This window comes from Armigeres subalbatus, chromosome 1, assembly GCF_024139115.2.
Source record: "Armigeres subalbatus isolate Guangzhou_Male chromosome 1, GZ_Asu_2, whole genome shotgun sequence".
NCBI classification, from domain to species: domain Eukaryota; kingdom Metazoa; phylum Arthropoda; class Insecta; order Diptera; family Culicidae; genus Armigeres; species Armigeres subalbatus.
The window spans coordinates 57832293-57857407 of NC_085139.1; the positions used below are offsets into that span (position 1 = coordinate 57832293).

Consider the following 25115-nt stretch of genomic DNA (forward strand, 5'->3'; position numbering starts at 1 on the left):
GTTCCGAACTATTTTTTAACTACCATATGAAGGCCTACTTATCATGCAACAACTTTGTGGAAGACGCCAAATTTCTATGAGGCAGCGCTAAGGAGTTATTTATTAATGCCATGATTTCATGATATCCGACCACAGTGTGATTCTCAGGGGTTCACAATTCTATTCTCACGTAACAGAGGCCATAGTTGAACTATTTCGTTTTAACAAAAAGTTTACCACAGGAGTGGTTACACACTAACTACCGCAGGTGCAGAATATCTCTCATTGATGCAACTCGCCAAATTATACATTTATATTTGACTTTCACGGTATTAACTTTTTAATCGGATATCATTCACGACTACACTTCACACACTGCACACTATTGTCTTTGTTGCTACTGCGTTTACTTGCGGCTGGGCAATGGTTACTGCTGGCTTAGGCGTCGCACTGAGTCATCGATTTTTATGGCTTTGTCTATTCTTCACTTTACACTAGCGTATCACACCACCAAATGTGAGAATAACTCTTGATCGGAATTTATCGAATCGAATTTTCAAGCGACCCTGCAGTTATTTATACTATGTTATTAGCACGTGTATTAATACAGTGATAACTCAAAAAGTAAGAAAAGAGGATCGATCCGGTGGACGATATCCCTCCGGAGCGGAACCTTCGGGACCGACGCTTCGTAGACTTCATGGCTGGTGACATGTAGCTATATTAGACCTATCCATGTTTTCAAAAAGAATCGAATATTCAACCGGTCAGCCAGAATTTCAATTCTTATGCAAATATAAGCCTCCTGTCAAATTTTTTTCTGTCGATTTAGTGATTTTGGGCCAATTTCAATTTTGAAAATACGAGACGAGCCAGCCTTGGGCTGAATCTCCTTAATAAAGATATAAAAAAAATTGAAAATAAGAGGTGAGCCAGCCTAGGGCTGAAAACTTCTCAAATAAAGACGAAAAAAAATTTGAAAAAAATCGTACAAGAGATATAAACGCTCATACTCATCCCAACTACCTATAAAAGGGAGGCTTTTGGTGTGCTTAACAAGTCTTGCGAACATTGCGATTCGTTCCGTTCATGTTTTGACTATGCCAATATGCGACCTAACGTTAAATTCTTAAAAATCATTTGTCATAAATTTGCGCGTTAGGATTTCTTCAAACAAGTTAATCGAACAAAACATAAATGAAATCATATGATATTTGATGCTTACAACAAACGACTTCCAAATTTGGTTCATTGCACAGACATATGGTGCATATGTTTTTAATACTGAGTGCATCGTAGTAACAAGTGAAATCAAAGCTTCTTTGTTCGAACAACTTGCAAATTTATGACAAAGGTTTTTCAGAATTTAGCGGTAAGTCGCACATTGGCAATTATATCACTCAAATGTCCAGGGAAAAAAGAGGAATAATAATATTTATTATAAGCAATGATTTGTAATGGATTAAAGAATTTTGTAGAACAACAACTTTCAGGGGAAACAGTGTTTTAAAGCTAACTTTAAAGCTCGAAAATCACTTTAACATAGTCAAAACGTGAACGGAACGAATCGCAATATTTACAAGACTTACAGAGCACACCAAAAGCTTTCGTTTAGAGGTTGTTGGGATGATTTTTGGCGTTTATATCTCTTGTTAGATTTTTTTCAAAATTGAAATTGATCCACCTCGGAATTTTATCCAAATTAGCTGAAAATTTGAACGGGAAGCTTATTTTAGCATAAGAATTGTGATTCTGGGCTGAACGGTTGAATTTTCTATATTTTTTGAAAGCATGAAGAGGTCTAAGCTATATAGACGAAACGGAATGAAGAGTTCTGTCACGTCGGAATCCTGAATCCTGTCAAAAAAAACCCTTTCCAGGATATCGACAAACATTTGCCCAAGATTCCCGTATTACGCCAGACTGCTACCCGGGGCTCTGACTATATACAGCTCAAGATTCTGACAGCTTCCTACCTTTACTTCAGACATAATTCTGATTATGACTGGATCTTGATCTGGATTCAGACTGATTTTTGTTTATTATTCCGAAGGAATTCTGTTCCGGATTCTGACAAAATCGTGTCTAGAACTCCGACAGAATCCTTCACATGATTCCGAAAGAATGCCACTCCGAATTCCGACAGATATTTGTCCAGTATCCGACCGAATCTTATTCAGAATTCTGACAGCATCCTGTCCACGATTCCGACAGAATTCTTCTCGGGATCCTGACAAAAACCCCTCCAGGATTGCGACAGAATCCTGTTCAGGAGCCCGACAGAATCTTCCCCAGAATTTCGACAAAATATTCTCCTGCTCGTCATGCACAATCCTGCTCAGGAATTCTACGAACTCCTCTTCGATGTTCCGATAGATTCCTGCAAAAGATGATTCTTACAAAACCCTGTTTAGGATTCATACGGAATCCTATTCAAAATTCCGACAGAATTCTGTCCCGGATTCCGACATAGTTTTGGAAATGATTCCGTCATAATTCTGTTTTGGATTTCTGCACAGGCTTCCGACAGAATTCAGTTCAGGATTTCGACAGAACTCTTCCAATGGTTCCGACAAGGTTCTTCTCTACTCGTCCTACTCAATTCTGCTTAGGATTTCGACAGAATCCTGCCCAGTACTCTGACAAAACTATGTTCAGGATTTCGACAGAATCCTGTCCAAGACGCCAAAGTTATTATGTCCAGGTTTCCGACAGAATCCTATTTAAGGTTCCGACTGAATCCTGTCCAGAACTAAAAACACAGATTTATGTCCGCGATTCCGACCTGAACTTCCGACAGATTTCTGCTCAGAGTTCCGATAGATTTCTGCTCAGAGTTCCAAAAGATTCCTGTTAAGGATTCCGATAGAATCCTGTCTGGGATACCGACAGATTTTTCCCGTCCAGTTAGCGGACAGAATCCTGCCACAAATTCGGACAAAATCGTGTTCAGGACTCCGTCAAAATCCTGTCCAGTACTCCTGCAGAATCCTTCTCGAAATTCCGACAAAATAATACCCAGAATTCAGACAGAAACTTTTCCAGTAGGCAACAGAATATTATCCAGTATTTTAAGATTATCCTGCCCACGTTTCCGACAAAATCATGCACAGCAGAGATTCCGAGAGAATCCTGTCCGGGATTACGACATATTTCTGCTCAGGTTTCCGACAAGAATCATGCCCAGCATTGCGACAGATTTTTGTCCAGTATCCGACAGAATCTGATCCATAATTCCGACAGAATCCTGTTCTCGATTCCGACAAAATCCTGTGCAGGATTCCGAAAGAGTCCTGTTCAAGATTCCTGTTCAGGATTCTGACAAAACCCTGCTCAAAATTCCGACAGAATCCTCCCCATGATTCCTACAAAACACTTCCCTGCTCATCCTGTTCAACCCTGTTTAGAATTTCGTCAGAATCGTTTTCAGTATACCGAGAAATCCAACAAAATCATGTTCTGGTTTTTGACAGAATCCTGTCCAGGAAGCCGAGATCGCCCTGTTATTTCTCGGCATCGCCCTGCTCTCCAAGATTCATAGAGAATCCTATTCAGAATTCCGATAGAATCGTGTGTAGGACTACAAAGGATCCTGTGCAGGATTCTGACAGAAACCTGTCCAAGTTTCCGACAGAATGCAATCCAGGAGTCCGATAGAACCTCTGCCCAGGGCTCATAGTGTCTTGCTCAAGGTCTTACAGAATCCTGTCCACTATTGCTAACTTTATCCTGACTGAAGATCGAGCTCCAGTGATAGTTACAGTAGATGGAAGAACTGATTTGAATGAAAGAGATTAAGTAAGTGTACCGCGAAAAAATTTCGACCATGTTGAGCAGCTTACTTCGGGAGTAAGATGAAGATAGCGACACCGTCGGGTGTTTTCTTAGCACCAGTACTCAAAAAGCTGACCCAAAAAAAATGAGAAGCATTTCGTGGATTACAAAAAATAACAGCGAAGAAGACAGAAGACAAGGCAGCTTGACCAGTAGCAACCAAATGTCCGTCATTCAAAGAAATGCTAGCGAATTGTTTGAAGAAATTTGACATCGCCGCAATGGACTTAATAAGGTAGGTACAACTTATCACCATGCCAAGAGCTAGCTCACGAAAGAATTCCTTTTCAGATAAACTAGTAGAGCCTATCGAGCGTCCAACAATTTCTGAGAAGCTTGAGATGGGCACTTCAGAACTTTTCAAACATTTTAGAACTTCCTAAATCCCAAACTTCAGTACTTCAAAACTGAACTTTAGTACTTAAGAACTTAAGAATTTCGCTTTAAAATTTCAAAACTTACGATCTTCAGAAAGCTAGAACTAGGAACTTCAGAACTTCAAAGCTTCAGACCTTCAGAACATCAGAACATCAAAACTTCAAAATTTCCAATATTCCGAACTTTAGAAATTCAGGATTTAAGAGTTACAGAACATTGGAACTTGAGGATTTCAGAACTTCAAAGCATCTTTAAAACTTCAGAACTTCTGATCTTCAAAACTTCAGAAAATCAGAACCTCAAAACTTGAGAACTTCAAATCTTAGCACTTTCTGACTCAACGCTTTAGAACTTCATACCTGAACTTTAGTACTTAAGAACTTAAGAGCATCAACTCTTTAAAATTTCAAAACTTTCGAACTTCGGAACTTCACATCACTATAAATTCAGTACCTTAAAAAACACAGAAATTCAGAAATTCAGAACTTCAGAACTGCAGAACTTCAAATCTTCAGGACTTCAAACTCCATAAGTTCAGGATTTCAGAATTTCAGAAATTGAGAACTTCAATACCTCAGTACTTCAAAACTGCAAAGCTTCAGAATTTCCTAACTTCAGTAGTTCATATATTTAGAGCTTAAGAACTTCAACATTTTTAAACTTGAGGACTTAAGACCTTTAAAATTTTAGAATTTCAGAACTTCAAAGCTTTAGAACTTCCGAACTTCAGAGCTTCAGAATTTCAAAACTTCAGAACCTCTGATCTGAACTTCTGAACCTCAAAATTTTAGAACTTCCTAACTCCCGAACTCCAGTACTTCAGAGCTTTAGAAATTCAAAACTTAACTTTAGAACTTAAAAACAACTTAACTTTAGAACTATGAAAACAACAACTTCAAAACAACAGAACTTCAACACTTCAAAGTTTCTTAACTTTCGAACATCAGAACCTCAAAACCTTAAAACTAGGGAATTTTAGAACTTAAGAATTTCAGATCTTCAGAACCTTAGAACTTCTGAACTTAATAACTGCAGAACTTCAGAACTTCAGAACTTCGAAACTTCAAAACTTCTGAACTTCAGAACTTCAAAATTTTAGAACTTCCTAACTCCCGAGTCTCAGTACTTCAGTGCTTTATAACTTCAAAACTGAAGTTTAGAACTAAGAAACTTCAAAACTTCAACACTTTAAAATTTCTAAACTTCTAAATTTCAGAGCTTCAGTACTTCATAAATTCAACAAATTTCTAAACTTCTAAATTTCAGAGCTTCAGTACTTTGTTACGTTTAAACTTGATTTGTTGGTGTACAATAGTTATGTTCCTAAATAAATGTAAACACGATAAGAAGACACCCAAGAATAGCAGTCGTCATCGTCACGCCTAAATCGTACCTACTACAATTGTCCCAAAACATAAGCCACATGCCATGATTTCATTCAGTGTGCAATCATCAACACTGCATTGGAAACGCACCCGCTCGAAAATCATCATGCAAATCGTGACAGCTGTCATCCTAATGATCATCGTTGCAACACACACACGAACAAGCCGGTGTGGAACGAATGGCTGCAAAACGCACCGACGCAGCAGACGTGGAAATACATCATTCGTTCGCCGCCATCGTAGAAACCAGCTAGTGACGCTAGGTACAGTCGCGTGTGAAAAAGTTTGTTCCGAAGAATCCGGGAAGGGAACCCGTGCCATTAAGCTGATTTAGGCAGAGCTACTTGCTCTTACGTTGGTGAAGTTGTGGGCACAAAAAGAAAGCCCATTTGACGCGCAGAAGTTCGATACGCCCGAACCCCCGAGCGCCAGCACGACGGGGACGTCGACGGCGACGTTTTAAAGAATCCGTCCTCGTCAGCTTGAAGGAACTAACGAAACTAGCAGGTGAGTACTGGTCTTTTGGGTCATACGGATTCGATTTCTGATTTCCGCCTTTCGCAGCAGGGGGTCGCGTGAAACTTACATCGTGACGAGAAAGCGATCGGCAACCTCCAACGCCAACAATTGAGCTTTTCGCAAAACCGCGTGCTTCAGCTGGCAGCGATCGGCAACCTCCAACGCCAACAATAGAGTGGTTCGTAAAACCGCATGCTTCAGCTGGTGCAAAGCAGAACCTATTTTGCCCGGTGAGTACCATTTCATCATTAAGTGCGGAACCACTGTAGTTACCATTGTGCTCTTGTTCAGGAGAGCTTCCAACTTCCTCTACTGCCACCGTGTGCATTCCGGCAAACGAAAAGTGATCACTTTTGTGGTGAAAACGAAAACCACTTTGCGAAGAGCACCGCCTATGCGACGGACTACCTGGCCGCAAGCAGCGACTAAAGCGCGAACGAAAGCGACAGACCCTTCTTAACATCAGCAGATAAAAGAAAACCCCTTATAGGGTAAGTGGCCTAGACGAGGTATCGTGCGAGCAAAGGCTAACCTGTCGTACGACAGGGTTTTCTTGTTTATTGCAGTTTCGTAGCAGTCAGGATACTCAACATTCGATTCGTGGTGTTTGCATGCGAGGCATGAGTGCGAGTCTGCTCTGGTTTTAGTACCCGGCGGGATTTCTTCCAGGAGAAGCGCGGGCACGCATCGTAGCCGAGATTGGTGGCTTAATCAACAGAGGAACGAACACCGAAGCAGCGATCACGACACTGGGGCTGACGGGATCTAGCGCCCACTGGACGGACGTGTAGTCAGGAGATTGTTGCGAAGACGCATCATGACCGCAGTGGCGTGGCAAGTGTTGAGATGGGGCGCCCCGATAGGTACCGTGAGTAGAAACCTAAGAGAAATATTTAGCATGTAAAATTGATCTCTCGAGAGCAGGAAAGCAGGGAATGAAGAGTAGGGAAGATTCCAAAATGGAAAAATAAAGCTCTGTATACATGTACAATATTTGAGATTTGTGGTCGTTTTCGTTTCGTTGGTGCTGTAGCCCCCAGTTTTGGTTGTTTCTTTTGTTCCGCTTTGGGTAGCTCTGGTCTACCGCTACCGGGAACTCGCAATAACTTCATAAATTCAGATCTTCATAAATTCATTACTTCAGAAATAAGGAAGTTCGGTTATTCAGAGCTTCAGAACTCCAAAACTTCAGTTCTTCCGAACTTCACAACCCCAAAAATTCAGGATTCCAGAATTTTAAAAATTCAGATCTTCAATAACTCAGACCTTCAGAACTTTTAAACCTCAGAACTTCTAATCTTTAGAGCTTAAGAGCTTCAAAACATCATAACTTCAAAACTTTAAAAGTTGAGAACTTCAGAACTTTGGAATTTCAGAACTCAATAACTGCAGAATTATAGAACTTCAGGGGGTCCCGTAGCGTAGTTGGCTACACGTTCGCCTTATAAACGAATGGTCATGGGTTCGATTCCCAGCCCCTCCACCAAACCATCGTCAGTCGCCAGGTCCGGAGCCCATACGGTGGCGTTTGGGGTACGCGCCTTACCGTCACGGCTGCCTGATGACGACTGGCAACTTGTTCTTGTCGGAGGCATTCCTCCAACGTTACCCGGATTAAAAATGGCAACAGAACAATGCAACGATCATTGGATACTCAACATGGACAAAGGGACACAATGGACTCACGACAAGATGAACTGGCAACTACAACAATAACGAAAAATGGATATCTAAAAATAGATTCTGTGTGGATTCTGTACAGCAGAACACCATAGTAGATCACGGCACAGTAGCGGTTAAGAACACAGAGTGCCTACCAAATAAATAAATGAATAAAAAAAATTACAGAACTTCAGAGCTTCAGAACTTCCGATTTTCTAATCTTCAGTACTTCAGAGCTTCAGTACTTCAGAACTGCAAAACTTTAGTTTTCCAGAACTTCAGGCCTTCAAAACTTCAGTTTTTCAGTACTTCAGAACTAAGAACACCAGAACTTCAGTACTTCAATACTTCAAAACCTTGGAACTTCAGCACTTCAGAACTTCAGAACTTAGAAACATCAGAACTTCATACTTCATAGCTTCATAACTACAAAACTTCAGAGTTTCATAACTTCAGAACTGAAGAACTTCAAAACTTCAGAACTTCAAAACTTAAGAAATTTAGAACTTCAGAATGCAGAATCTCAAAACTACAGAAGCATAAAGCTGCAGAACTTCAGGATATCTGAAATTAAGATTTCCAGAACTTTAAAACTCAAGACATTCAGAAGTTCAAAGATTCAGAATTTTAGAACTTCAAAACTTATAAAAAAAATTGAAGATTTCGGAAATTCTGAATTTCAGAACTTCAGAATCTTAGAACTTCAGAACTTTTGAACTTCATATCTTATGGATATCTGATAGAATTACAGAACTCAAAAATATTGAACTTCAGAATTTCAAAACTTCGGAAATTCAGAACTTCAGAACTTCAAAACTTAAGAACCTCAAAACTTCAGCGCTTCAGAACTTCAAGGTTCCAGACCTTTAAAAATTGAGAACTTCAGATCTTCAGAATTTCATATCTTCAAAATTTCTGAACTTCAAAACATCATATTTTCCAAACTGCAGAGCTTCAGAACTTCAGTATTTTAGAGCTTTAGAACTTCAGACCTGAACTTTAGAGCATGAGAACATCAGAACTTTGAAACATCAGGTTCAGGACATTAAAACTTTAGAATTTTAAAACTTCACAACCTTAGATCTTAAGAGCTGCAAAACTTCAGAGCTATAAACTTCACAACTTTAGAACTTCGTATGTTTACAAACTCAGAACTTCAGAATTGCAGAACTTCAGATCTTAAGAGCCTCAGAGCTTCAGATCTTTAGATTTTCGAAACTTCAGTACTCCAGAACGTCAGAACTGTAGAGCTTCAGAACTTCAGACCTTTGATATTTCAGAATATCCGAACTTCAAACTGCAGAGCTTCTGAATTTCAGATCTTCAGAACTTCATAACTTCAAAAGGCCTTCTGAACTTTATAACTGCAGAACTTCAAAACTTCAGAACATTGAACTTCAGAGCTGTAAAATTTCAGATCTTTTGAACTTAAAAACTAAATAAAACTAAAATCAGAACTTCATAAATTCAGAATTTCAGAACTTTAGAATCCCAGAGCTTCAAAACTTCAGAGCTCCAGATCCTAAAAACTTCAGCTTCTGATCTTCAAAATTTCAGAACTTCAGAGCAGTGTTCGGAAATGCACATTAAAACCACAGACAAACAGACGTAACACTTCTCATTTCAACATCGTTTACGTGTTTAACGGTTGATTTGAAATTCATCTGTGTTACGCGATTGTGCCAAGAGAGGCGCTAGTGCTCAATCGCTTTTGATTAATGTATATGCTGCTGAATGTTTTACGTGTTGATGACGATGATGATGATGATTCATATAGAAGTATGCGTTAGGAGCAAACGTCAAATGGGAAATAATCATGGCCGACTGCGTTTCTCGCGATTCTGATGATAGATGGCAGTAGTGTTGTCTGAAAAAGGTACATGACGATAATTTTTCGAACAATTTGTACGAAGAGTTACGTCTGTTTGTCTGTGTTAAAACACTCTGATTATGTGAATATTTACATTTTATTCAGTCAAATTTCATTCACCAAACAAGCCGAAACAGTTTACCAAAAAATGTACGCGATATCGTGACATTTTTTTTGCCGATGAAGCAAACTGTTTGTTTGCTGCTACGTTAGAGTCATGCCGGCGGAGCGGTCATTATTTGCATGAGATTTTTTGCTTCGGCTCGTGCGCAACGCAAACAGCACAGAATCGAGTTGATTTACCTGTGGCGCAAAGCCTAGCAGGAGTGCTTGCCGTAGGCCACCAAAAACGGTTATACGTTGTGAAATTATTGCAAGAAAACATTAATTGTGGAGAGCAAAAACAGTAAAAGCATTTGCTGGCTGTCGTCTGCTTGGTGTGGCTGCTGCTGCGGCTGCCGTGGTTTTGTTTTTTCTGTAATTGTATAGAAGAATGAATGTTTAAAAGAAATGTCAACCGTTCCCATCCCTGCTCCAGAGCACCAGAAATTAAAAAAATGTACTCCTTGTTCAGAGTTCCTCCTATTGTACCTACGCATAGTATAAATATTTTAAGCTGCAATCATTTTCTTCAAGCCGAGTCAAGTACTCTCGTACTGAATACGACCTTACTGTTGAGGTCGAAATACGTATCTGTCAAGGTACAATCAAGTGGTGGAATTAAATGGGAAGGTACAAACTCGTCTTATGACAAGTGAAGACATTCCACTTAAAAGCTCAAAATAATTTTCTTAACATGCATGTTTAATTGACTTCAATTAATGATTTTGTCTCATGCCGGTAGGTGGTTTTCCCCGAGTGACAACTTCTCGAAATTCAAATACGCACTAATTAAATAATTTACCAGCCGCACAAAGCAGCACACATTATTACGCATGATCGCGCGATCTTTCTGCGTACTTCTTGAAAACACGAACACGCACTCTTTATTTATTCACCGACCGTACATAGCACAACCCTGGATCTCGTGATTTTTCTGTGTTCTAACACAAACGTATCCAATCATGCAATTCCGCCCGATCGTTCTGCGTCCAATAAAAAACACCAACAAAATTGCGCAGAAGGTTTTACTTTCTTATTAATTTATTCCCCCGCACAGCAGAACTGGACATTTAATATAACATAAACATAAATAACCGCGCGATCCTTCTGCGTCCAACACATAACACGAACAAACTTGCACTCTATTCGAAAGGCCGTTCTGTAAAATTGCTCATAAACTGTTTCATTATTACAACCCCTTTATAGGCTTCCTAAGCTAGACAACAGTTGTTGTTGCGAGCAATCTCTCTTTTGCAAGCAATGACAATTCGGGTGTTTTAGATTTGTCAATAATCGGAATTTAAAAGAAAATTATTTTGAAGCTTGTTAATGGGAATTATTTCGCTTTTCATAGTACGAGATAGAATAATTCGATTTGGTTGCATCACTTCTACAGTCAAGTTTTCAGATACGAATGACGACTTAATGAGCTAGGATGTCTTTAAACAGAATCAAGTACGTGTCTGAAGTAGTAGCAGTTAAATTAAATAGTTCTAACTCGTTTTATAACAGGTGCTATCGGATTTCCTACATCCCTCCACAAAACTGACTAATTGTTTAAAGCTCCTTATTCATTCCAATATACCACATATAATGAGATTTTATTATAAACAGTCACCAGTCAAATGCTGTAACGTCCCTTTACATAAAATTAATTCAAATAATCTCCTGAGCATCTATTTGATCCTATTAAGCAATGCAAAGAAGCCCATTTTCAATGTTGAGTACGTTTGTCTATGTGAAAAGTTCACGGCCATGTCGCAGAGGCATCGAATGGTCATTATTTAGTGTCCATTTCACTTTAGTGCAACGATCGTGAACTCTTGAACTCTTGCACTCGAAACAGTGTCTCGAAACAGCCCATAAATCGTCTTCTATATACGATCTATACACATCGCGATGCAGTTGAAAAGTTTTCCTCCTCTTTCATGCATCATATTAGACGAGTTTCCACCAATAAGCGGGAAGCCACTTCCGCACCAGGATAAATGCACCCATTAAGTAGTTGACTGAGTTCAAGCGGAATAATCGATTTGACTGCACATTCCAGACTTTCTCACCTCGTTGCTGACATCGGGATTCCATCTACGCACAGCCACAGCTATACACAAGGAAGCGACTTCAAAGTTCCACCTGTTGCATGCTGACTTTCAACAGCTGTCGGGGTATGTGTTGTGATGCCATGCTGGCTGCAAGGAACAAGGCACTGTCTAACAGATGCCGGCTTTCCGAGCTGGATAGCATAATTAGAAGTAAAATTTTATTGAAAATAGTTTATATTAACATCGAATTCTATTCATAACAAAAATCATCAATGACATTCAATTTGACCCGAAACAATTCTATCATTTGATGAAATGTTATCTCAAAGTATTTATTTTTGAATCACTATTTTAACAACTGATCAGCCAAGTTTACATCAGAACTTGATTCGGCACATTTTAGATATAAATGATTCTTCTTGAAAAAAATTTGTTATGCGCTTCTGATCGGTTTACCTCATCAACAGAGAAGAAAGGGAAGCACTCAGGCGCTAGACTGTAAACAGAGTCAGTCGGTCGGACTTTGAGGTCGATGAAGTGCATATATGTTGCAGCACAGGGAGATGGCGAATAATTCTTGATGCTCACATGTCCGTTCCTTAGCAGGTTTAATCGCATAACTAGAATTTAATTAAGTGACTAAAGAAACCTTCGAAATTCAGTTATATAAGATAATTTATTTGAATAAAGCTATTTCGTTCCGAGACCTTCGTTATCCAAATATTATTCATCGATGTTTCTCTAAAATATGATGGAGATGGAGACGCGGTACACTGGAGACGCTTGGTAGTCTATTTATGAGAGTAATATTCTACTTAGGGGCCGTACACTTATTACGTAAGCATTTTTTCTGGGTTTTTTGACCCCCCCTCCCCCCATGTAAGATTTTTTCCATACAAAAGATTTTTTATTTATACGGCGCGTAAGATATTGACAGACCCCCCCTCCCCCTATAAGTGCTTACGTAATATGTGTACGGCCCCTTATAAGCAGTCCGCATCTGGCATACAATCTTGCATGCAAAAAAGCTCTACTGTTGCTTGCATAGGAAATATATTACATGAATGCTGATAAAAGCTTTAAAAATATGGATGTTGGATAGATCTTTTAGATGGCTTGGTACACACGGGAAGTTGTAGTAGAATAGTTTATCATCGGTTTCCCTTCAATATATGACAGATCGTTGAGCTTCTTCATCACGAATATTTAGTCACCGAGTAGATATTTAGTTCAATAATACACATTTGAAAATTATGTTCCTTCCTAATGAATTATTGGCAGTGGCTGATTTTCTACCCGCCGCTGCCACATCCAGGCGCTATAGTATATGCACAAAATAGCCAGCAAGAGTTAACCGCCAGAAATTTGTATGGCGAAAGACATCTAACGCTGGTTTTCTCCAAATTAGGAACTTTTCATGAAAAACTATTTGGTACCGGTTATGAGGGATGGCGTCCGCTACTACGCCTACCAAATATTTTTTCGATTGAAGTGCTTAATTTTGAGAAATCGAACCTTAGATGTCTTTCGCCATACTGATTTCAGAAAGTTAACTCCTAGTGTGCCGCTGTAAGCACGCTCAAAGCAGTCGATTCATTGATAAAAATTGAAGTTTAAAACGCTGTTTGAAATAAAAAGAGCTCAGAGGGTAATAAAACAAATTTAAATTTGGGACAGTAGGGACTATGCTCAAGTGCTTGACGATTTAGGGTCGATTCCCACGTTGCGTTTCTTTTTCTTCAAGCTTCGTGGACGCCGCGTCCACGCAAGGTATCCAGCATTAATTGTAGTCGTGTACATCTATACGTGTGCATTACTCCATTTGAGGCTGGGTACCTTTCGTGGATGCGACGTGCATACAGCTTAAAAAACCGCTAAGTGGACGGACATCGACATTTATTCTCTGACTACTATGAATTAATTGTCTTGCCTATGATGTGGAAGGCTTCGACAATGAGCTCTGTTAAATTTATATAAAAAGTTGCATCCGAAAAGACAAGTCCTGGTGTTGGGTGGTATGTTCACCGGAGACATTATGCTGCATGTGGTGGAATTCAGAGGCAACAGAAAAGTTTTATATTACCATACGTAATTCCCCTGTGCCACGTTTGCCAGCATAACATAAAGTCGAGAATTGAAACCCGCATGGTACTCGGTCAACAGCGGCACTAGTTAATTGACGGCAGCATAATAAAACATGTATAAAGGATCATAAATTGACAATAATAAAATAGGAAATGAAAAATCAGAGTACCAGAGTAGCAATATATATAAATACAAAATTTCTATTATTAATGAAAAAAAGCACATCGTCCAACATATCAAAGGCTGCTTCATCATTATCACGCATAATTGAAATAGCCCTGCAACAAGTAGATCGGGTCTACTGACTAGCTGATTGCAATAAAAAATCATTTAATTAAACTGCTGAGCATTTCTATGAGCTCCACAAAACAGCATATAAATGAGTTACAGTGGCTGGCTTCTACTGTTGGTGGTGATATTTTAAATAAAGCAAAATCTTTGGTCACCATAGTGAACACATGACTCACGAAGAATCACCACGAAGCTGTTTGTAATAACTAATTGAACAAACTTCTATCAAATCAATCAGTATCGCGCCAACTCAGTGACTCGGATTGACGACTTTTTGGTTCAACTACGATTTACCGAGGCGCTTTTCTCTCTGTCTTATGACGATCACGACATATAACAGTACAGTCGCCGACTGAACCAACAGATATTAATTAACTGAAAAGGCTAAAACTATGAAAAAGCGGTACCATCGAGGAAATTCTGATCAATTCAATAAATAATTAATGGTAAGAATCGAAACGAATCTACTAATACTTTGCAGCTCCAAATCAACAAAGCAGCCTCTTTTTCAATGACCGTCATCCACGACTTTTGCATCATGACAGTCAATTAATATCAAAGCACACAATCCAACTCCCAATAAATCAGCCGAAAACTATATAAAAGTTCATGTAATCATTGTACCATTGTACCATTTTCACCCAATCAGCAACCGGTACGATTTTTAATGACTAATTGGCACTAATCATATGCGGTATTTCAAAAAATTTCGTTTCAGGTGGTACGAAACGAAATTCCGCGGAATTTCGCGGAATTTGAGCATGGCGTATTCTGATTTCTTGATTTCGTTTCGTTTCGTAAAATTACAAAAAATTCGCTATGAAAATCTAGCTTTTAACGAAATTCAACGGAATTTCGAAACAAATTTAGACTCAAACCAGACTGTCTCGTACGGTCGTGTGTTATGAAAAATGACAAAAGACCGCCAGCTAAGGGTTGTGTACTTAGCTGGTAGTGCAGCCTGGGCACTGTTGTCCTTCTGACATCAGCTAGAGTGAGAAGGTACGTCTCGAGCGTCTGTTCACCAGGAGGTGCGGCTCAAACAGCGTCTGCCTGGTACCCAGCGGCTGTATCGCGTCAGCTATACCTAAGGTGGCAGTCCCATCAGCGCGATGTAGGCAACGCGACCCCGGTAAGGTAGCTCACTGAAGCCTCTCAAGGACCCTAAATTTATCTGGACGACTGAGCCTTCTGGCTCGCGAACTGCAGAAGCTTGGAGTGAACGTGGCCGCTATTCAAGAAGTCCTATGGCCTAGATCTGGAGAACGTGAATTCCGAGCCGTGGACCCCACGACCAACACTGCACTCAAGTATAACATCTATCACAGCGGCGGTGGAACAGCAGAGCATGGAGTTGGTTTCGTAGTGATGGGCAAGCAATTCTTCAATTGCATCCTAATCAACGTTTACGCACCGACAAACGATAAATCCGAATATCTTGATAAGGCCTATGGAGAGTGCCCAAAGCATGACGTGAAAATTGTTATCGAAGACGCTAACGCTCAGGTCGGTAAAGAAAAATTTTCCGTCCCATAATCGGTAGGGAGAGCCTCACTCCGCTACCAATGGTAACGGCCTACGGCTAGTAAATTCCGCTGCTGCCAGAGGGATGGCCATCAGTAGCTCCTACTTTGCACGTAGAGTTTCCATCCCGGGACAAAAAATCCCAGGATTTAGGAAAAGTCGGGATTTCCCGATTCCCCGGGATATTATTTTTGAAATCCCGAAAATCCCGGGACAAAAATCTTTTTTTTTACTTCAGGCTTACTAATAGTGCGTATGCTCACAATTTTTATTTGTATTGAACGCCCAACGCCAAGGGGAACTCCCTCATAAAGAAAACACAAGACTAGAGTTTTCTTTACCCTATGGCGGTCTACTGACTAATACTTCTGCCGGCAACTGCAGCTCTCTTATATTCAAACAACAACTATCTACAATATATCGCTAGCTAACAATATTCCCTGATATCACAAAAGATCAGATACATCTAATTGGTGTATAGTTTCTGCTTAGCTTCCGTCTACAACGATGAGTCGTTGTATCCGATAAATATTTCAGCATTTCCCCTCACAGCCTGAAATGTTTTGTAAATTTACATCCATTTTGATGCACATATTTGGAGCATGAAAAAGGACGCAAAAAAAAGTTTTAATTTTAAATCTAAATTGATTTAATTCATTGATTGATGTGAAAATAGTTTAAATAAATCAAATAAAGTTCATATTTGCTTTTCTATATTATTTCATTTTGCGATTCTATTTTACGCGTAATTTAATTATCATTTGTGTACGTCTCGTTAATCTTCTCGGCCCTCTTAACACCGAGCTTGTCATCCTGAGCTCTTCGTTCCCTATGTTTATGTTTTGGTCTGAATTTTTTCAGTACTTCTGCTGACCAGCTCCTGAATGTTTTAGATTAAAGCTCTTCGTAGACTTTTGCTGACCTGCTTCGATAAATTCGGTACGACGCTACGCAGTCAATTCATGATCCCACGGCGCCACGCGACTTATACAACCGATTCATGGATTCAATACTGCGATTACGTCAAAGATTAGTTACTTATAATTAGTTGGTCTTTGATAAAGTCTTTGGGACTAGTTTATCGATACTAAGTTGTAGATCTGGGAACAGTCCTGGGCCTATAACCTGTTGATGAATAGGGGGAGCTGTAGCTGCTGGTAGAAGTATCAGTCAGTAACCTGCAATGGAGTATAGGGAACTCAACTATTGTGTTTTCGTTGTGACTCATGAGCTTATGGTCCCAGTACGATTCCGCTGCGCATCTTCCGTCTACAGCGAGGTGCTGACACTACCTAGTGGTACAGAAGTATTTTTTGTCTGCTGCTTGAATGAAAACATAGAAATGGTCTAAATCCAATATATTATAATACAAACAATCAAGCCTACTTCGACGGACAACGAACGCGTCTTTTCGAACTCGGCGAACATTTGTTTCAAAAACCCTACTTTCCGATACAAACGTAAATACTATTTGCTTTTTGAAGTTAAGCCAAGGATCGATTTAAATTAAAATTGAATTTAGTTTTAATTTGAATTCTGTATCATCTGGCCTTTCTAAAATATGAACTTTACCCTAAACGTCGGAATAAACTTTTCCAAAACAAAAAAAAAATGTTTTTGAAAACATCGAAAATTCCCGGGATCCCGGGATATCCCGGGATAAACAAAAAAATTCATCCCGAATCCCGGGACAGCAAAAATGGCCGGGAAATGGAGCAGTACGATATGCGGAGGTTTTATGAGTCTGTCAATGGTGTGCGGAGAAAGACAGCGCTATCTCTCGTCATGTGCAACGACCAACAAGGGAACTTGCTGACAGATAAAACCGAAGTGGCTGCCAAGTGGAAGCAACACTTCGAGAATTGTTGAATAGTGGAAGTGACGGTGCATCGGTGAACAGAATGAATATTAGCGCCGATGAACAAGCTGTGGAATCACCTATACTAGATGAGGTTGAAAAAGCTGTTAAAGAGCTGAAAAACAATAAAACTACGGGGAAGGACCAGCTCCCTGCTGAACTTCTCAAACATGGCAGTGAGCAGCTTTTTGAAGTTCTGCACCACATCATGTCGAAAAGTGGGAAGACAAGGAAATGCCTGCTAGCTGGTTGAACGGCCTCATTTGCCCTCTCTTTAAGAAAGGGCACAGACTGGAGTGCGCCAATTACCCAGGAATAACCCTCCTTAATTCGGCGTACAAAATTATGTCCCGTATTCTGTTCAACAGGTTGGGACCGCTTGAAGAGTCCTTCGTCGGCGAATACCAAGCAGGTTTTCGTGAGGGACAATCAACGTCAGATTAAATGTTTGCCCTGAGACAAACCCTTGATAAATTCCGGGAGTACAACTTGCAGACGCATCATCTGTTTATTGATTTCAAGGCGGCGTACGATTCAGTGAAACGGAATGAATTATGGCAAATTATGCTTGAACATGGTTTTCCGCCGAAACTGATACGGCTGATTCGTATAACGTTGGACGGATCGAAATCAAGTGTAAGGGTTGCGGATGAAATATCGACGTCATTTGATAGCTTAGATGGATTAAAGCAGGGTGATGCACTCTCGAATCTACCGTTCAATATAGCGCTCAAGGGAGGGTTGGTGCGCAAAGAAGCGGTACCATTATCAGAAGATCGCATATGCTCCTGGGATTTGCGGACGATATCGATATTATCAGGATTGATCGCCGTGCCGTGGAAGAGGCTTTTGTGCCTTTTAAGAAGGAGACAGCTTGGATTGGACTCACGATCAATACCAGCAAAACAAAGTACATGGTCGCTGGCAATCAACGTGGGTCCATTAGTGGTGGTGGTAACGAAATGGTGCTGGACGGTGAAAAATTTGAAGTGGTAGAAGAATTTGTGTATCTTGGAACATTAGTGACGTGCGATAATGATGTTACCCGCGAGGTGAAAAGGCGTATTGCAGCTGCAAATAGGGCTTATTGCGGACTTCGTAACCAGCTTAAGTCCCGTAGTCTGCAAACGAAAACAAAACTCGCGCTGTATACTACTCTGATTCTTCCGGTGGCTTTATACGGCCATGAAACATGGACGTTAAAGGAGGCTGATCAGAGAGCTTTTGGAGTGTTTGAGCGTAAGGTGCTGCGGGCAATACTCGGCGGTAAACAGGAGAACGGTATCTGGCGGCGTCGCATGAACCACGAATTGTACCAGGTGTATAAAGGGCTGGATATTATTAATCTTATACAACACGGCAGACTACGGTGGGCTGGTCACTTTGTCCGTATGCCGGAAGAACGTCAAGCGAAGATAATATTTAGTAGAGAACCTGGAAGAGGCCACAGGCTTCGTGGAAGGCCGCGTACACGATGGCTTTTTCCAGCTGAAGAGGACCTGAGGGCGCTCAATGTTCAGGGTGACTGGAAGCGATTGGCCCAGGATCGAGTCCAGTGGAGAAGGATACTCCATTCGGCGTGAGTTCATCGAAGAGCTGCAGCCTATCAAGTATCAAGTAAGTATATAAACGGGAACGCGGCGATTTATCACAGACTGCTTCTGTTACTATAACTGTATTGATATAAGCAGTTATTTGACTTAGAAACATGAAATCAGAATTGCGTACATAATGCAATACCATGCGCATTCATATCGCCCAATATTAAAACTGGGGATGATAGAAGAGAGACTGTGCTCCAAAGGTGTCGACGACTAAGCGAGGCATTTGGAGGAATATAAACTGAAGCTATGCAAAGGTCTTTATTCTTTACATTTACTTGGCAAGCGACGATTTCCAAGCCATTTACAATTGGGATGGGAATTCTGTAAAAGGGGTGACATTTTTTGATCCCCAGAAGAACGCCACCATAGTTATCATCCCGATTTTGGCGTATGATGTTAAAATAGTGGAAGTTGATTTCATCTTCAGAAGAAAGCCATGTTTCACAGGATGCAAATATATTGCAATCGGAGTTGCGAATTAAAAACTTAAACACGTCCAATTTATGTTTCAGACTATGACAGTTCCACTGCAGCACAGTGATTGTATCTTGTATGGCTGTATTATCCATCGAAAGATACAAGTCCTGCAAGAAGGGGCCATGAAACAATCAATTGCTTCAGATAACTTTCAACTGTTGGAATAAAGAGGTCAATGATTGGCCTCAATGAATTCGGAATATTGAATAAGTTCAAAATACGATCCACAAGGTCCTTAAAGGATATCAATCCCCGCTTGGACGAGATTCTTTTCTTGGAAGTGCGAGTAGCAGTTTTCTGCTCGGAGATATTCCTTGACTGATGTTTCTTTGTAACATCAGTTTTAGGCAATGGCGGGAATGTCTTACTGCAACATGGGTTAAAAGGAGCAGTATAGACAGGCTGCTTCGGAATTTTAAATAATCCCCCATTACCATCAGATTTAGGCAAGCTTCTAGGGATGATTTTTGTTTTCTTACGGCGCAATCCCGGGGAAGACGGTTTCTTCCTCTTTTCGGGCACGTGTACCTCCGCAGAAACATCCATATCGGCTACGTCGGAGTCCGATTCGTTAACGGAAATGACATCATAAAAGTCACTAACTTGAACGGCAGCTGAAATAGCGGCTGTTGCGTTGGCAGTTGCGGATGTGTCTTGCAACTTCACCATTTCCGCATACGACTGCTTGGAGCGCTGTACCAACGAGCGCTTCACTTTTTGGGTGCGCTTTTTGTACACCGAGCCTTCTTGCAAACCATGGGGAGGCTCCAAGCCACAATAAGCACACTTTGTTACTTGTTGTTGGCAGGTCTCCTCCCGATGTCTTTCAAAACATTTGCCACAACGGGGCTTATTGTCGCAAAACTCGGCAGTATGCCCCAACTGTTTGCAGTTGGTACAATTAAAAACCCTGGGTACAAAAAGACGCACCGGAAACAACATATTTTCGATATCTACATATTTTGGGAGTATCGAACCGGCGAACGTCACTCGAAGTGAGCCTGACTTTGAATACACTTTTTTGCCATCTACCGTGGCAGCTGAATGCAACTCCTTGCAATCCAGAATATCCACGGTAGACTTTATTGCATTCTTCAAGCGGCCTTTTCCGGCAAGTACATCCTTGCAAGTCAGGCTCGCTGCGTTTATCACGCCTTCAATCTCGACCTCCCGCGAGGGCACATAAACCAAATATTCTACATTATACAGTTGGTCTTTTGCAATAGCATTTGCATCCTGATATGTAGGTGCGGTTGCACGTAGTTTATTCCGATTGATCTGATGAAAATCAGTTTTCGGAAAACGACGCGTCAAGTCACGTTTGATTCCTAGAAAATCAATACTTTTTACTTTCTGCCGAAAGTAAACAACCCAGGGACCAGGTGAGAAAGCCTGGTAAAATCGCGTGCGGACAACATTATCTTTGGGAGGCGTTTCGCCTCCGTTCTCTTCATTCATCAGTTGCGGAATGAATTCAAAATTGATAAACAAAAAAAAAACAAGAAATAAAAAATAAAATAATAATAAGAAAGAAAAGAGAAACTTAGGTCTAAATTAACTAGTTAATGTTTAGAAAAAGAAAAAACTTAAAAGAGAAATAATAACTTTAATTACAAAATTCAAAATTTGTATTCTCGTATCACTCTAATTTTGTCGCACTCTAAGCAAGCCGACGGTAACTGGTGAACGACAGACAGACAGCAGCTCGACCACTGCTGTGTGGTGAGGGCAAATTGGTTACAATGGGAACGGTTAGAACAATACACTTTGATATAGGGGAGACTGGGTAGACTTGATCCCCTTTTTTGATTTCCGATGTATCATAGCCAAAAATAAATAAACATACGCGATTTCCACACAGACTCTCTAAGAAATATAGCATTTAACTTTGCTGATGTATGACAGTCCTTAAATTATTGTTGTTATTGATACACAATCGATTTTTTGGAGTGCTGTCAAAAATCGACTTTTAAAATATTTGGGGGAAATTGATCCCTCTCCAAGAACTTGCTTTGATAAAATTAGAAAGGTGCCCTCAAACTTTTTAAATATTTTTCCTTCAAAATACGCAGAATTTTCGAAATGCTGTGCGTATACGTGATCAATTTTTGTTATTGAAATCGACAGCACATGCAATTTTAAAATTTGGGGAGACTTGATCCCCTTTTTATGATATCTACGCAATAAATATTTTTTCCTAACAACCCTTCATCAAATCCTTCAAATTTACAAAAAATTAGAAGCCTGAGAATATATTTATATTTTTTTTGAATTTGTTCGCCAAATTTTTGTATGGGTGACTAATGGGGGATCAAGTGTCCCCATATTGAGGCAATAACTTTAAAACCAAACATCCTGAAACTTTGATGGAATGTTAACATTTTCATCAGTACAGATCATTAAGGGGTCGTTCAAGAATGATGTCACAGGTTTCAGGGGGGGAGGGGGTCTAAGATTGTGTGACAGTACATGTACTAGGTATACAAAAAAGCGTGACAGAGGGGGGGGAGGGGGTCTAGAAATCCCAAAAAGTAGTGGACGTCATATTTGAATCGCCCCTAAGCATATTTATGGCTTTGTGCTGTGAAAAAACGAAAGCATTTGGTCATTGTTATGAAAAGTTGTTCAAATTTTGCTTGGCCAATTAAAAAAATCTTTAGGAAGGTCAAAACAGACAAACCGCCCTGCAGAATAAATAAGGTTGTCAATCCAAAAAATAACTCACATATAACTCACACCCACATAAAGGTCATTTGTCTAGAGGATCTATACTAAAAAATACGCTAGAACAAAACTACTTTAGTCCTCGATAAAACAGGGGATGATCAAGTCTCCCCGGGGATTAAGTCTACCCACCTTCCCCTATACTTATCCGTTCCCGTTCGAGTAGGTAGATGCTGCGCTGGTGCTGTTCGGCCTCTCTGTTGACTTGATGGAGACCGAATAAAATCACTTGTAAATGCACGCGTAGCCCTTTAGCTACACGTGCACCTTCTTCGACGATCACGAATCGCCTTAGACAGCCACTTAATCCACAGTGGGAATGACACGGGAGGATATAAAAAACTCACTTTTTGTGAGAAAAACTCCACTGTTTAGAGAAAATAACTGCCTGCGATGAAGACACGGACATTCACATCAATCAATTCAATAAAAAATCCGCGGAAAAAAAAAATTAAAATTTCGTTTCGTTTCCTAAAATTCCGAATTAAATTGACCTTGATTTCGTATCGTTTCGAAGTCTCGAAAGTAAATCTATAGTATTTCGTTCCGTTTCGTTTCGAATCAACATAGACACTTTAAATTTCGTTTCGGTTCATTTGGTTAGGAAAAAGTGCCTTATGACATACTCTTAAAGTAGACTCCATCTCGCGTTCCTAAGCCTCTTACCCAGCAACTCCTATCCCTACCTCCTCGTGGTGCCGGCCGGGATACGAGCAACCTTAGGGAAGATCGGGTAACCAACCCTGGCTCCTCTCCGGAGGTGCAAATCTAACTGTGCGTCTGTTCTCCATGTCAGGAGCGGCTCACACCAGTGTCTGTTATCCATGTTAGGGGCGGCTGATCATTGTCCGAGTGCCAGCGAGGGACTCTAAGTGAAACTGTGCACCATGGTCCACCGGGAGTAAGGAGGAATGGTCCTCCGGATATTTAGGGGGCTTGGTGTCAGGTCCTGCAAGCCAGCCTTTAGCGACCTGGCTAATTGTTTCACTTCCCAGGTCATTCATCCCCTCGGCACGGGTCACCTGACACCTTGGTATTCGGGGTTGGGGACGCCATATTGCCAGCTCCAGTGTTGTACTGAGCCTGGCGATATGGACGAATTTACATCGTAACGCACTACTTTCGAGTATCCATATCCCAACGTAACGGGGGTGGGTAGTTGTATGCTTCCAATTCTTTGTAGAAGAGCAGGCGAGCGGCGAGAGTCTGCCGATGATGATAGATGCACTCACGCTTAGAGTGTATTAGGTGTGGTGGGCTCTCACCATCTATCTGAGTAGCTTCGTGGCTGTAAAGCATGTTGCGATAGATAGAGTGATACCGTTTGACAAGAATTAGCTTGTAGCCAGTTGGAACGTACACCAAGTAGGACAAAAAGACAAATCACCAAACTACAGCCACCCTGTTGAGAAACCGATAACAGTGTACACACCGAGTTACATCTATGGATCGATTCGTCTTTCGTCAATCGTTCTACGTATATGCGTTTGATGCTGTAATAAGACTTTTGAATTGCATAATTTACTTTTCAATCCCGTGCAAAGCCGAATAAAGCTAGCACATAAAGCTAGTAACTTTCTAAAAATGATTGATACCTTTGTGATCCATAAAAAAATAGATAAATCTTCAACAATTGTTTCATCCCAGAGCATCCAAAAATTCCAGGAAGTATTGGCCTTGAGCTCCACGAGAGGTATTATTTAATCGTTTATACTGATTGTGATCTATATAAATGAATTGGAAGAGCGTTCAACAATTGTTCCACTTCAGTTCATTCAGAAATTCCCTGGAGTTTTTGGCTTAAAGGTTTTCACGCGTACTTACTAACTTACTTACTTCGGGAAGATGGGGTTTTATTCTGCACCTTCACCAAACCCTCGTCAGTCGCCGGATGCATACGGTGTCATTTTGGGGAACATGCCTCACCATCGTCACGACTGGCAGATGACGATTCATTGGATTTGTTCTTGCAATGAACATTGGATTTTCGACATGGACAAATAGACACAATGGATTCACAATGAGAAGGACCGGCAACGACAACAATAATGAGTGGTGAAAATATAAAAATAGTTTTTGTGTGGATTCTGTACAGCAGAACACCACAATAGATTCCGGCACAGTAGTGGTTTAGTAACACAAAGTACCTACCAAATAAAGAGAGGAAATAAAGCAAGCATTAGTTACGCGTATTAAACTTGAAGCCTGTCCTCCAATTCTTGTAATTCTTGGATTACCTGGAACAGAACACACGATGAAGGCATGTCCAATTTGATTCAAAGATCGCTAGGAATATTGATGTATAGGCCCCAGTGAGCATGAACTACATCAAAAAGGCAAATAGATGTAGAGGCCTGAATGCATGAACTCCACGGAATTCTTAGAAGTTCTAGAACATGTGATGATAGCATATCCAATTTTGGTCATTGAATTGCAATTATTATGTATCGCATTTAAAAGTGTACAAAGATCAATGGATTAAGTGAAAAACTAATAATTTAAGTAAAAATTCTCTCTACGTCATATTCTTTTCGCGTCCTCCCAATAAGTGCCGTCTACTCCAATTTCCTAGACATTGGCTTGCAGATCATTAATCATTCCCGTTCATGTTTGCGAATGCTTTTTATGGTGCAGAACAGTTTAAATGACAGTCATATATAGGCACCATTAAAAAAAAAAGCAAATAACAGACGTTGCAACGTGGAGCTATGCGCTATTCAGCAGCAATAGTACGCATAGCTGACAATAACAATTGCATAGATAAAAGCAGAACGTGTTCAA

General features: G+C 40.4%; 1 long non-coding RNA gene across 1 annotated transcript; it reads left to right on the top strand.

Annotated features, from left to right (window-relative positions):
• The first annotated feature begins 5803 nt into the window (after positions 1–5803).
• On the top strand, positions 5804–7073 carry LOC134206579 (uncharacterized). Its single transcript, XR_009978319.1, has 4 exons — positions 5804–6083; positions 6141–6325; positions 6387–6586; positions 6642–7073. It is a non-coding gene; the product is annotated as an uncharacterized LOC134206579 (long non-coding RNA).
• The last annotated feature ends 18042 nt before the right edge of the window (positions 7074–25115 follow it).